The sequence below is a fragment of the Hyposmocoma kahamanoa genome, unplaced genomic scaffold (assembly GCF_003589595.1).
Source record: "Hyposmocoma kahamanoa isolate Upper Pololo Valley unplaced genomic scaffold, ASM358959v1 76, whole genome shotgun sequence".
Taxonomy (NCBI): domain Eukaryota; kingdom Metazoa; phylum Arthropoda; class Insecta; order Lepidoptera; family Cosmopterigidae; genus Hyposmocoma; species Hyposmocoma kahamanoa.
Genome location: NW_020653900.1, coordinates 9,447,876 through 9,460,607, shown reverse-complemented (window position 1 = coordinate 9,460,607; position 12,732 = coordinate 9,447,876). Strand labels below are relative to the sequence as shown.

Sequence of the window (12,732 nt, the reverse complement as noted above, 5' to 3'; positions counted from 1 at the left end):
TGTAATTTATTGCCGTGTGTAACTTCAAAGTGAACCTTAAATACAATAAATTGAATGCAAAGCATGTTGCTAGCAAAATTATCGATCGCCACAAAAATGTCCAAACGGTGTGTTAATATTTCACGTGGCAATTCGGCCGGACAGCCGAGACCAATCGATACGAATCGCATGCTAACTAAATGGAACCCCCTTTGTTCTTGTTAACTTTGTTCAAAATAGTCAACTGTAATTTGGGTAAAGTACTGTTTGGTTTTATAACGACCAAGTTATTGTCGTTTTATTCCATAAAAACAGAGTGATAGCTTTTTATTCGTTATTCAGATGATTACCACAATGTAATGAGACAAACAAATTGTAGTTTTAGAATTTTTATTCGACTTCAAAAAAACAGAGAACTTCTCAATTACACTGTATTTTTTGTAATACACAACGGTGTTACGCGATAACTCCGATATTTGTGAACTGATTTCGATGATTCTTTTTTTATTGGAAAGGGGGTACCTATTAGTGCTCCCATTCAAATTTGATGAAAATATTCCACTTCTGTTGATGGCATATTAGCGGACGAATCCTGTTTATTGGATTTCACCCAGTTTCTGTTAACGACTTCAAAAAAATATATGAGATTCCGCAAACTTTATTTATGACACTGATAAATTGTCACAAGAATTCAGGTTCCACATACAATCATTACTGTGGCCCGATAAAGTTGACAGAAAACCATATATATTCACATACTATGTTCCTTACCATCTTCAGTCTCTTACTTACTTACCATTTATTCCCGGAACTTTTATCCTGTCCATTTTTAAGGACATTCCCAACCCGATAGAGATATGTACTTACGGTGAGGTCTACAACTTAGTTTCTTTTGACAATGACTTTACGGAACTTATCCAATGTTGATCTTGTGTCGTAGCCGTTGCTAAGGTAAGAGCTTCTATACTGGCTGCAGCTAACTATTATGGGATTCCAAGAATTGAGTGTAAACAGCAGATAATAACAGTAGAGCTTCTTGTGAAAGAGTTCGTCCAGGGAAGAATGGAAGGGAAAGAACGTGAGCGTTATTGCATTCCGGTTTTGAAGGGTAGGGGTGCTGGTGAAATTATAGGCACATGGGACTTTTCAACTTATGTCTCAAGGTGACGGGCGTACTAGCAGTGTGCTCGTCTGAATGCCACTGTAACTGTTTTAAAAAGGCACACTTATTACTTGGTATCATAAAAAAGTGTCATAATAAAATTAATACACTTTGAGCACGGCACTACCTATAATGTCGTATGGGGCCCTTAGTGTCCAATATAATAATGCGTTTAGGGTGTTGATGGGGCTGCCCCGGTACTGTAGCGCCTCGGCCATGTTTGCAGCGGCGCAAGTCGACTGCATCTCCACGTTCATGCGCAAGCGTGCATCGGCACTGATGAGTAGGGTACGGGCCAGCTCCAACATCATCCTATGCATGATATCGGACAGGTTCGACAGTCCGTATATAAACCGCGCTTGTCGCTTGCTTGTCTTTACTGACACTTAGATCATAAGTAATTTTGTTACTAACCATCTGTAGATTTTAGTCAATTCAATTGAATTTTCAATGTTTTTCTCTTTTTTAATTATCTAAATTTTAAATATAAAATATAAGTAATATGATAATATAATTTGAAATATGAAATAAAATATGGATTGTAATTATCCGAAATAAAATATTTTTATTTTTTATTTTATTTATTATTTATAAGTCATCATCATCGGTTTGATCTTGAGACGATAACTTAAGAAAATAAATGGAATGTGACAGGAGGCATACCGCTTGAAGACAATGCTTTCCACGTGTAATATTTTGGCTGAAAAATTGTTAACATTTTCTAGAAGCTTATACATATAATCTGTATAAACTGTTATAGGCACTTTTAGTAACTACGGTAATATAATTGTTGATAGACATTGCAAAAACCATTATTTGTGTCACACACGGAATATTAAACAGAAACTCTAATATATTATTTGAAAATGTTCAAAGTGACCTCAATAAATTTCGAAATGACAAATTTTAACGTCGTCATTACAAATAAGCAGTAAGAATTTCTTATTTTCTTTAATTTATGCTATAGTCAAAAAAGTGCTAACCTAGATTTGTTGACCTAGATTTATAGTTAACATACAGCAGTTTAGACAAAGTAGATTGATTCAATTGACACACTATAGTCATCTGTTACAATGATGTCTAAACAATAAATAATGATGCAAAGAAGACATACGTGAAATTTAGGAAGCGATAAAAGTTAAAACCTGAGGATTCTCACGAAATCAAGACTTTGCTTTCTTTACATAATTTTCTTATGCTCGTTTTAATGTTACCAAGTGACTGGACGAACAAATCGTGCACCTCGTAGTAAGCAGCACAACTGTCCATAACAGTTGCAATGCTGAGGAGCATTATCACTGTGCCCGTCACTTTAAGATATAAGATAACAAATCCCACATGTCTGTAATTTTACCAGCACCCATGCACTCCAAAATCCAAACGCAATAATGTTGACATTAATTACTGCTTGGTGGTTGAAATAGATAAGGTGGCAGTTCTTCTCTGGACGAACGCTTTTAAAAGGAGCTCCACTACTATTAAAACATTAATCAATTTGTTTTAAGAAAATAAAATTTTTTATGCTATAAATGTTTTATAGCATAAAAAATGCGCTCTAAATTAGCGTTCAAAGGCTATATACGAATCTTCGTTGGCGTACAAAGACAAAGGACAAGGGCGTAAACAAACCGTGGGCAACTAAAACCTATAGGAATTACGCGTTCAGCAGTACATATCTTAGTTGCTACTTCTCAATATTTTTAGATCCTTAGGCGATCTGTATGGCTGGTTTCACAGCTGCGTACGGTTCGTACGGACTGTCGGCCTGCGTGTCATCCGTATGCGTAGAATCCGCAGTGCTCTGAATCGAGTATTTAATTTAGTGCGAATACTCACAGAAGATAGTCGCCTACAATGAACGCATGGGTAGCTTTGTGCGAAGTACATGCGGAGCGTCTTGCGTACGGAGCAATCCGCGTCACTGTGAAACGATTTTTTAACGCCACACGTGTTAGTGTGATGCCAGACGAGCGTAATTTTTCGAGTTGTGACTTGCATTTTTGAGTTGCGCAGTTTGCGCTGCATTCGGTTTCGAATTTTGTCATTTTGTGTTTGCGTCACGACGACACAAAATGAGTTATCTGCCGACTTACGGGCGTAATGACGACTGACTTTCGGTCGCATCGTGCGTGGAGGTAGGGGTGAAGGAAGGGGTCATTTTGCTATAGGATGCGTGTGCATATAGACGTTTCTTGCGAAAATGTTTGATACGGAAAAATTTATCACCGAGGTTGAACATAATTCTTGAAAAACATTTATTGGCGTGTGGTAGTACTTAACAAATTGATCTGGATGTTCACATAAACACTACTACATATCCCGCTCTGATTAGCTTTCCTATATTTCAAAGGTTATCTGGAAGATATCCCACTTAGCGATAAGATCGCCTTTCCCCGCATTAATTTTAAGCTATTTATGTACGGTGTTTGTTCTTGTGTGAGCGATAAAGTGTATATCTATCTATTTATCTCCTTTAATCTTCTTTCGCACGAATGGACACATTTAAAAAAATTGTAAAAATGTTAAAAACCAAAAACAAGCACATAGTAAAATTCGTAAGGTCCGCTAATTCGTCCCGTGGCTTAGTTGGTATAGCGTCTGGCACGGTTTGCTGGAAGCATCAAGTATATAACCAGAAATAGAGACGAAATAAGGGCCATCCATCCCTGGCCACTCATCAGGGAAATGGGTCTTATATCACTTTTAAATATCAACTCTCGTTTGCGCTGAAATCACAAATTAGAAAACAGAGATAGTACTGCGCCAACAACTGACCTGTGTGTACGTCTCCGTATATTCCAAAAATATTCTGTATCTATTGTAATAAAGACAATATATCTAACAATGGAAGCTGTTCCATTCGGTAGTGTGGGAAAAACAGCAAAACATCTAATTACAAAACAGACGGAATCATATTTCATCGGTAATTAAATATTAAATATGTAATTCTGCAATTCTCGTCCTTGCTATAATAGCAAAGTTCAAGTTAAACTAATCGATATGAAGTGAAACAATTGACGACACCCGTCAATTGTTTCGAATTCGGGCTGGCCAATCGAAGCGCAGTAGTCACAGTAATGATTTGGCAGAATAGTTTTTAAACAAATTAAATGACATTTCGTCTCTATTTCTGATTGTTTACTCGATATCTGGAAAACGTTACTGCAAGTCCGCCCATATCGAAATAATTTATTCTAAGTATTCGATGTTTGTATTAATAATTGCAAGAAACTAGTGGAGTAATTTCACAAGACTAATAGGATATCATGGTGGTCAAACATCGTGACATTCAATAAATTAAAAAATTGTAAATATTACTGAAATATTTTTTTTGTTCTTATTGTAATACCAGTTACCCTTTATACCATGAATTAATCATAATTAATCGTTGAAGTTTCAAATTATGTTCATTGCTCTCGCAAGAAACCATTATGACATGAATGTTCGTGATATCAGTTGAACAAATATGTTCCCAGTTCAAATTGTTCTTTACATAATAGTGACCATGTAACACCACGTACAAGAAATATTAGTAACTTCGCCTTGCCGCTAGATGGCGTCGGAATCAAAATAGAACGGGCATCGAAGTATTCACTAAATTACCATGAGTGGCACTCCATTACTTTGGGATACTTGGATTGGAGGGAAGCTCATAGAATCGTCGTTCTGGGTCGTCGGCTGCCGCTTCCACCGGGTGGGACGGTGAGCTATCATCGAGGATTATAGGAGGCGATTATCTCTATCATACGACGACGTCAATAAAAGCCGTTTTGAGATTAAAGCGTCTTCACCCTTCCTCCCTTCGTGTACCTATTACAAGTGTGTATAAAACCTACAATTATTAGTATTATCTTAAATAGGAATTGGTTGTAGAGCGAGGAGAACCGAAATCTGTGAAAACAATGGCAGTTACGGTATTTCAATTTCGTCTTCATTTATTGAAACAATAAGAAATTTAAATATACCTATCGATTTTTGATAAATCAACTACAAACAAACTAATAAAAATGTGAAAATAATAATAAAATTCGATTAGATTTTGTTTCTAAAAAAATAATAAAAACTTTATAAGTCATTTTGTCGAGATATAAAAAACAATAATGGGAGTTTTTAAAAATGTAATAAACATCTTCAAATTGTTTATAGTCTTTTAATGCTTTCGTTTATGTAAGGTTTTAAGTACCTACTGTACTCGTAAATGTACGGTGGGCCACACAGTTCTTTCTGATATTTATTACACGTACAACGATTATTTTTGTTTTGATTTATTTATTGAGCATTGGCTACAGAGCGGTCAGCTTAAAAAGGTAACAAATAATTAAGAAACTCAAAACGTAATTTACTTAAAATAAAGATTAATTCATGTGAAAACAGTATAACCATAAAACCCGCTATTCTTTTTTTTAACATGACGAAACATCTTAAAAAATTTTGACTTTTTTGTAAGTTTTCACCCATTTATTTGGGTACTGAGCTGTGAAATAAACAGCTAACCTTTTCTATGTACTTGTTGCAGACTTACTTTTTAGTTTTTAACGACTTATTTGCAGTTGCGCCATCTGTGAAAATTTATGAAAGCTTTTCTTCAATCAACCAGGTACATTTACTATTCTTCAATAAACTAATTTAATCCTAGCTAGCTTAGTTTTTAAGCTTTAATAGTATTTTTATACCTCATAGCATACTTTATAGTAATTATTACTCGTAATTTATAAGTAACATTATATTCAACGCAATATATACTTACGTACGTACATAGGTTGATGTAACCTTGTTTAAAATAGAACGTAACTGTAGGTATGTAAACATCAACTTGACAATTAGTCACAAAAGTTAGTATTATAATGTCACGTGTCGTTGAAAACTTCGTGAATTTTCTGTGACGTGATCGGGTTTTTCAGCAGTGTTGCCTATACTTATTGCAGCATGAATGCATAATATTGAATGAATAACAGCAATAGACGGTATAACTATGAGGACTAAATATATCTAATTTCAACGCTGTCGTCGTTGAACAAAGTGAAAGGTCAAGAAAAAACAGCGTGTAAGTTCACAATAGTCGCGGAAGTTTCACAAAAATTTCCACATTTTTCAAGGTTTGTTTTAGATTTAAAACTTTGTAATTTGAAAATGTATATTGATATACAGGGTAACATTATTTCTAACTCAGTAAAAAAATACCATTTCTTTAGTGTTATTTGAAATAATTACAGAACTACTGCGTCCCAAATTTATTTAGTTAGTATTTAGTTTTTTGACCATTTCGACTGTGAATTGGCAACCGGTACTATCTCAATTTTGACAACTTTATAGGATGAAAAAACAAATTGATATATAGCATCTGGTTTATTAAATAAAAATACGTAATGTACATACATAAATGTGCAATAAAAGTATTTAAAAACTACGTATTTTTATTTAATAAACCAGATGCTATATAAATGACGCAAACAATTTTTTTTCCTCACCCGTAAAGTTGTCAAAATTGAGATAGTACCGATTGGCAGTTCACATTCGATTTGTCACTTAGCTGCATATAAGTTAGTGGACGGCAGATATTATCTTTTATGATAATTAGAGAGATTGTTGAATTTAGAGAGAGAGTGGAAAGTTATTAAAGAGAGGAAAGATAATTACGAAGTCTATAATCTCATAACCCTTTCTTTTGGGGGAATAAGGTCTTGAATGCCGAAGTAAATATGCTAACATCATTTAGAGTAAAAAGATCAGTTTACTTTTACAACTGAATTTTTGAAACCTTATCATCATCAACCAACAACAATATTTTACACATCCCACTGCTGGGCATGGGTCTCAGGCAAGGGTGGTCTTAGATCATAGTCTGCCACGCTGGCCCAATTTGCATTGGAGACTTCATACGTTTTCCGCGGGTTGTCAACCTTCTTCAACGTGCAAAGGTTTCATCACGATATTTCCCTTCATCAAAATAATATAATTCATGGTAAATTTCAAATTTAGTAGCAGTAGAGCCCCTTGTGAAACAGTTCGTCGAGTGAAGCACTGCGCTCCAGTTTTGAGGGGTAAAGGTGCTGGTGAAATCACAGGCACGTGGGATTTCAATTTATGTCTTAGGGTGACAAGCGCTGTAGCAGTACCCCTCAAAACTGCGATTTAAAGCTCTGAGTGGCACAGTTATTGACAGACGTGTCGCTTACCATCAGGCGCACGTCTTGTTCGTCCCGTCACTTGATAACATAAAAAAATTAAATTTGTGACATAAGTTCCGAAAATTTAGACTTACGAGGTTGGATTCGAACCCACGGCACCTGCTTGAAAGGCGGTAAGGTTAGGTAACCACAACTTTTTAGAAACATCATTTACTTTGAATGTTTGAAACATATTATCTAAAGATGAAATCATAAAGGACTAATGAAAAAAAAATTAAAAAATATTTTCTTCTTTGTTGACATTAACCATTGACACGAATGCATTAATGCCAAAAATTAATATCGTTGTTTCAGTGTCCAAAGTAAGCCGTTTTCATTAAATAAGAGTACATATAAACATGTTTTGAGATATCTTTTATCTATAACTGAAGAGTGGGAATTTTATATTGGACTTTCTATTGTAGTTTTTATGTATTTTCACAACAAATTACTCATAATAATTATTAAAGATAGAAAGTATTTTAATTTTGTAGGAGGAAAAATAATTGGGTTGGCCAAAATGTCTTTGCGGTATTTAAGTATCAAATGAAAAACATCAAAATAGTAAGTAATCAAAATCAAAAAAAAGTTACAAACTGACCATGTTTACAGTTGACGTTGACACTTTTAGGGTAATTTTTGATTAAACCCTTTCACAAAATATTCTGTCTTTACTTATAAAATATAGCTCATGTAAGTGTCATTTAATAGTCTCTTTGTTATTAAAATAATGTCCATTCAAAGAACTTTGTTAAGATCGAAACAAGGGAAAAATTGATGGGGCTACGCAGGGCGAATATGGTGGATGAGGTAATACATCCCAAACTAAATGCAATAGTTTTTTGACGGCTTTGTAAAGATGTGTATGGTTTTGGCGTTATCAGGATGAAATGCGACAAATCGATTCAACAGCTCTGTGTGTTTTTTATGAATTTTTGAACATAAAAACTTTCCCGCCTATTCTATAAAATGCTTGCTGAATGTTATTTTTAAAAGGACCATAGACAATATAACATTTGAAAAGAAAAACGGCTTTTTTTATTTTAAGTTAGTTATGGTAAAAACCGTGTGGATAATATTTTTTCCCTACCCATTCTCGATACTTGCAAGTTGATGTGAACAATTCAGGTATGTCCCAATGTAATGTATGTCCCATTCAAATTTGAAGAAAATATCCCACTTCTAAGGGTGTAAAATTAGGGAATGAATCCGGCATTCCGATGAAATAGCCTTCAAATAAAAAAACCCGTTCAATTCATTTGCTTGAGAGCTAAAATTCCACAGACAGACTGATACATACACAAAGATTTCAAATGTATAACTCCTCCCTTTTTGCATCAGGAGTTATTTTTAAAAAAACTCATTTATTATTAAGTTTATCACAATGTTTGACTACCGTAATATTCAGTTTTTTTGTGGAATAGTTACACTAGTTTGCTATAATTATTAATACAAAGATCAAACCTTAAGAAAAATTCCTTCGATCTTACTGTATTCAAACCAGCGCCTTCAGCTTACCATGCCTGCCTGCGTGAACTAATTTATTGTCAATAAATCACTAGAGTTAATTGGGCGCCATCATTGCAGTGTTCTGCATATTTGTCAAGTTCTATGTTGTTTATTTACTATGACCTGATTAATCGTCGAGGAGACACTTTTATTAGCAGTAGAGCCCTTTGTAAAAAGGTTCGTCCAGGAAAGTACTGTCACCTTACCCATTTCTGCAGCCAAGCAGTAATGTGAGCATTACCGTGTTTCGATTTTGAAGGATAAGATCATAAGATGCTTTTGAAATTACAAGCACATGGGACTTGTGAACTTGTATCTTAAGGTGACGGGTGCAGTGGCGGTGCTCTTGGCGATCTAAAGCTCAGAGCGACACTGCAACTGCTAAGGACAGGCGTGTCGCTTACCACCAGGAGCACGACTCGTTTCTCCCGTAATTTCGTATCATAAAAATAAATACAGATACTGTTCCTAACATACGAACATTTTGCTTTTTTATTATATGTGTGCGATGTTAAAGAAATGGGGCGCCAATTTTGTTTCGAGAAGGGCGACTTAATTGAAAAATAAGGCCCTGCACAGTACACCTGGAAGTTTACTGGTAACTTACACTTACATGACACTGGACAGACCTGAGAGTGTTACAAAATATTTCATCCAATCTCTCTTTCTTTCACTTGAAGAAATTAAAGAAAGTACGTCTTTTTAATTGGATTCCATTTCACAGGCGTTGTAATTAATTATGCCTGCCTACAATTTATTACATAGTTTCTTTGTAGTTCCTATATTCTATACTAAATTCCTATTAGGTACATGAAATACATAGGAATGAAGTCTCAATTAGGAGAAGTAACAATATAGTATTTAAGGTGATAGTGATACTTTTAACAGCTAAATTATTTCCTTCATTAATAGTTTCCAAAGACCGCGTGTCAAAATTCGTTATTCAAAATTGTATCTTATTGCCATTCACATAGCGTTCAAATTTCCTATTTAAAAAGTACCTCCAGGCTACTGAAAAATTATTAGAGAGGTGGTTTAAACACCTAAATTTTTCCAAGTCCAAAAATGGGGTTTATTCAGTCATGTTATACGGTAAACAAAGTATTACTGTGAAACATAATTTCTAACAAAGAATTCTGACAGTTTTACGGCTTTAGCTGTACTACGAAAAGTCTTTACTTTTTTGCTTTATATAATTGTTTTTAAATATGTCGCATTATTGAATGGTCAACCTGTGTGTTTGATAAATAACCGCTATGGGAAAATGGAAAAAAATACCCGAAGGAGTAATTGTTACGTAATATATCGATACCAGAAGTATCAATTAATGTAAGGAACTAACCACGGTTTTTCAGGAGAGCCAAAAAACGATTTTATTTTTTTAAATTTGTCTATAACCATTTACTGTCTGCTCCAATGTTAATTGTGTCCAGAGCAATGTTTCTTAGAATTTCCTCTTTTTTCATGCTGTAAACCATTGAGCATTGTGTAAGCAATAAGAGAAATAGAAAATTATACGTAATTCTATTGTAAAGTATCCTTTACGGTTTACACATAAAATATTAGTAACGTAAGGTAACTAAACATCCTTTTTTAATGTAAGGAACATGCTATATTTTAAACCACTGGGCATTCCTAAATTTTAATAATACCAATCGATAGAGCGGGAACTTCCGAATCCAATGATATATGTAACTCATTTTCCACAAAATGTCCCTTACGTTGAGTGATACTTCTGGTATCGATATTAGTTATTTTATAATTAAGTACTTAATAGTACAATTAGTAGTAAATTGAGTACTTATATCATAATATCTGATGTATATATATTAGTGTATACATATAGTTATCCTAATTAAAATTGATGATAATAACTACAAATTTTGCAATAACAATTGTAGATAAATAATGCTATGTGGAATATTTTTTTTTAATTTTAAATTTTTTTTTAATTGGTGACGTGGAATTTAAGAACAAAGAACCTAAAAATAAAGTTTGTAATGCGCAATTCAGTTAAGCTTCAGGAAATAGTCGTCATTAATTACTATTTTCGAAACTAGATTCATGCAAAAGTCTACTTGGTTAGTATACATAGTATATGATACCACGAAGGCCATTGTACCGCCACAATGAACAGAGACGCAAAATAACCTATGCATGCGAAAAAACACACATTCAAAAAGTCCCTATAGAAGAATGTACACAAACAAAATTGAACTTTAAATTTTATAGTGTAACACGCGAGATAAGGTTCAAAATAGTTTGTAAAAACCAAAATGCATTTAACACATACGTGATATTGCACTCGCAAAGTCGCAATGCAACCAACTTGCAGCAAACTTCACCTGAATACAATCAAGTTCATAGATTAAGACTGACGGTCTTAAAAGGTTCTTATTTATATATATATATATATATTTAGATATTGTCATTAACTATATATGTACTTACAGCAGACGATAGTTTTTGTCCATAAGCACTTAAGAAGTTTTCCAAAAATAACTGTTTACAAAAATAAGTTCACTATCACACTAGTTGCTAAGTTTGCACTATTACATCACAATTCGTAGTTTGTACAAGGCACTATGTCCTAGTTTAGGGCTTAAATCACAAAATTGAGCAATGTATAAAAAATATATATAACTGTTCCTTTTTAATTTGTTGGTGGAAAAGTTTCCGGCACTTTTCAGTTTCGCTCGACAAGTTTCGAATTGGCGAATTCGAATCTCGCACCTTTTATAGTTCGGGGTCCGTTCGGGAAATTTTCGTAGGTATTCGTTTAGGATGAGACGCGCGCCGCGTGCGGCTCGCGCGCAACTGAACTTCGTCGTAGGTTAACTTTGGAAAAAAACACCGCTAGCACAATTTTCCGGCTCACGAGCCCGCCACGGTTTCACCAAGCCAAAAACACACATCTCCACACATCGTCACGGCTTCACCTCCGCAGTTTGTTTTGACAGCTCCATCAGTACCACCATGTGTATTGTGTATTACACTGTATATGGGACACGTCCAGGTGGCGCCACTTGCACTCGAAAGATGCGAGAGAAAACGAACGATAACCGAATAAACTAGCAACGCGCGTAAACACAACGAATTTACTGAATGCCTCTTTTCATTATTTTATTTTGCTATGCACCGACCGACGTCACCGAAATAGAAGCGCGGGGAGGATAGTCTTTCTCTTTCCCCCGCGCGGTTTCCACTACATGCATTTCACATTCTAATTTGAAAATTGGTGGTGTCACTGTCACTGGATTTTCTAATTTTGAGTTTTAGGTTAGGCGGTGCCGGTGTGGGCGCGCGAGGCCGTGCATAGATCGTGCTCGCGTGCACAGAACTGCAGTTGCACTGAGCCTAGATGACATTCACAGAGGCTTAAACTCAAGTTCAGACGGATGCGGCGTCAATAAACTGGCCGATGGTGCGTTCGGAACGCGCTCGCGATGTAATTTTATATCGGTTACATGTTACAAGCGCGATCTTTGAGATATAGAATAGTTCATGACTGACTCAACCGGTAGTTTGTTTTTATTGAAAAACCAGCGATTGGTGGAGACAATGGGTGCCCTTTGTTCATTGTTAAATGGCGTCATAGATTGCCCTTCCACATTCTGGGGCAAATATGGTCCAACTAATTCCCCAAGTTCATGGGTTACATCACCGTGTACGACTACTACGGATGTTATTGTCAAAGAAATTGAATAAGGCTAAAAGGAAGCACATCTGAATTTAGATTTAGAATTGCGATTTATTTCTATACTATTTATTATTTATATCGTTAGGTATTTAATGGCTGCCAGAACAAATTAAACGATGAAATTGTATGTAAACAAATGTTGGAACTTTCATACAAATTAAATCTTCATCTCGAAATGAGCATTAAGTTGATTAGTAAATAATAGACTCATGGTT

General features: G+C 34.9%; 1 protein-coding gene across 2 annotated transcripts in view; it reads right to left on the bottom strand.

Annotated features, from left to right (window-relative positions):
• LOC113232554 (mushroom body large-type Kenyon cell-specific protein 1) overlaps positions 1-12,104 on the bottom strand; it is a 285,145-nt gene extending 273,041 nt beyond the window's left edge. The window contains exon 1 of one of the 2 annotated variants that reach the window (XM_026467322.1): positions 11,269-12,104. The gene's annotated coding sequence lies outside the window, so the exon portion shown is untranslated. The remainder of the gene's footprint in view (positions 1-11,268) is intronic. The other variant, XM_026467323.1, reaches the window with a different exon arrangement.
• Between the last annotated feature and the right edge of the window lie 628 nt (positions 12,105-12,732).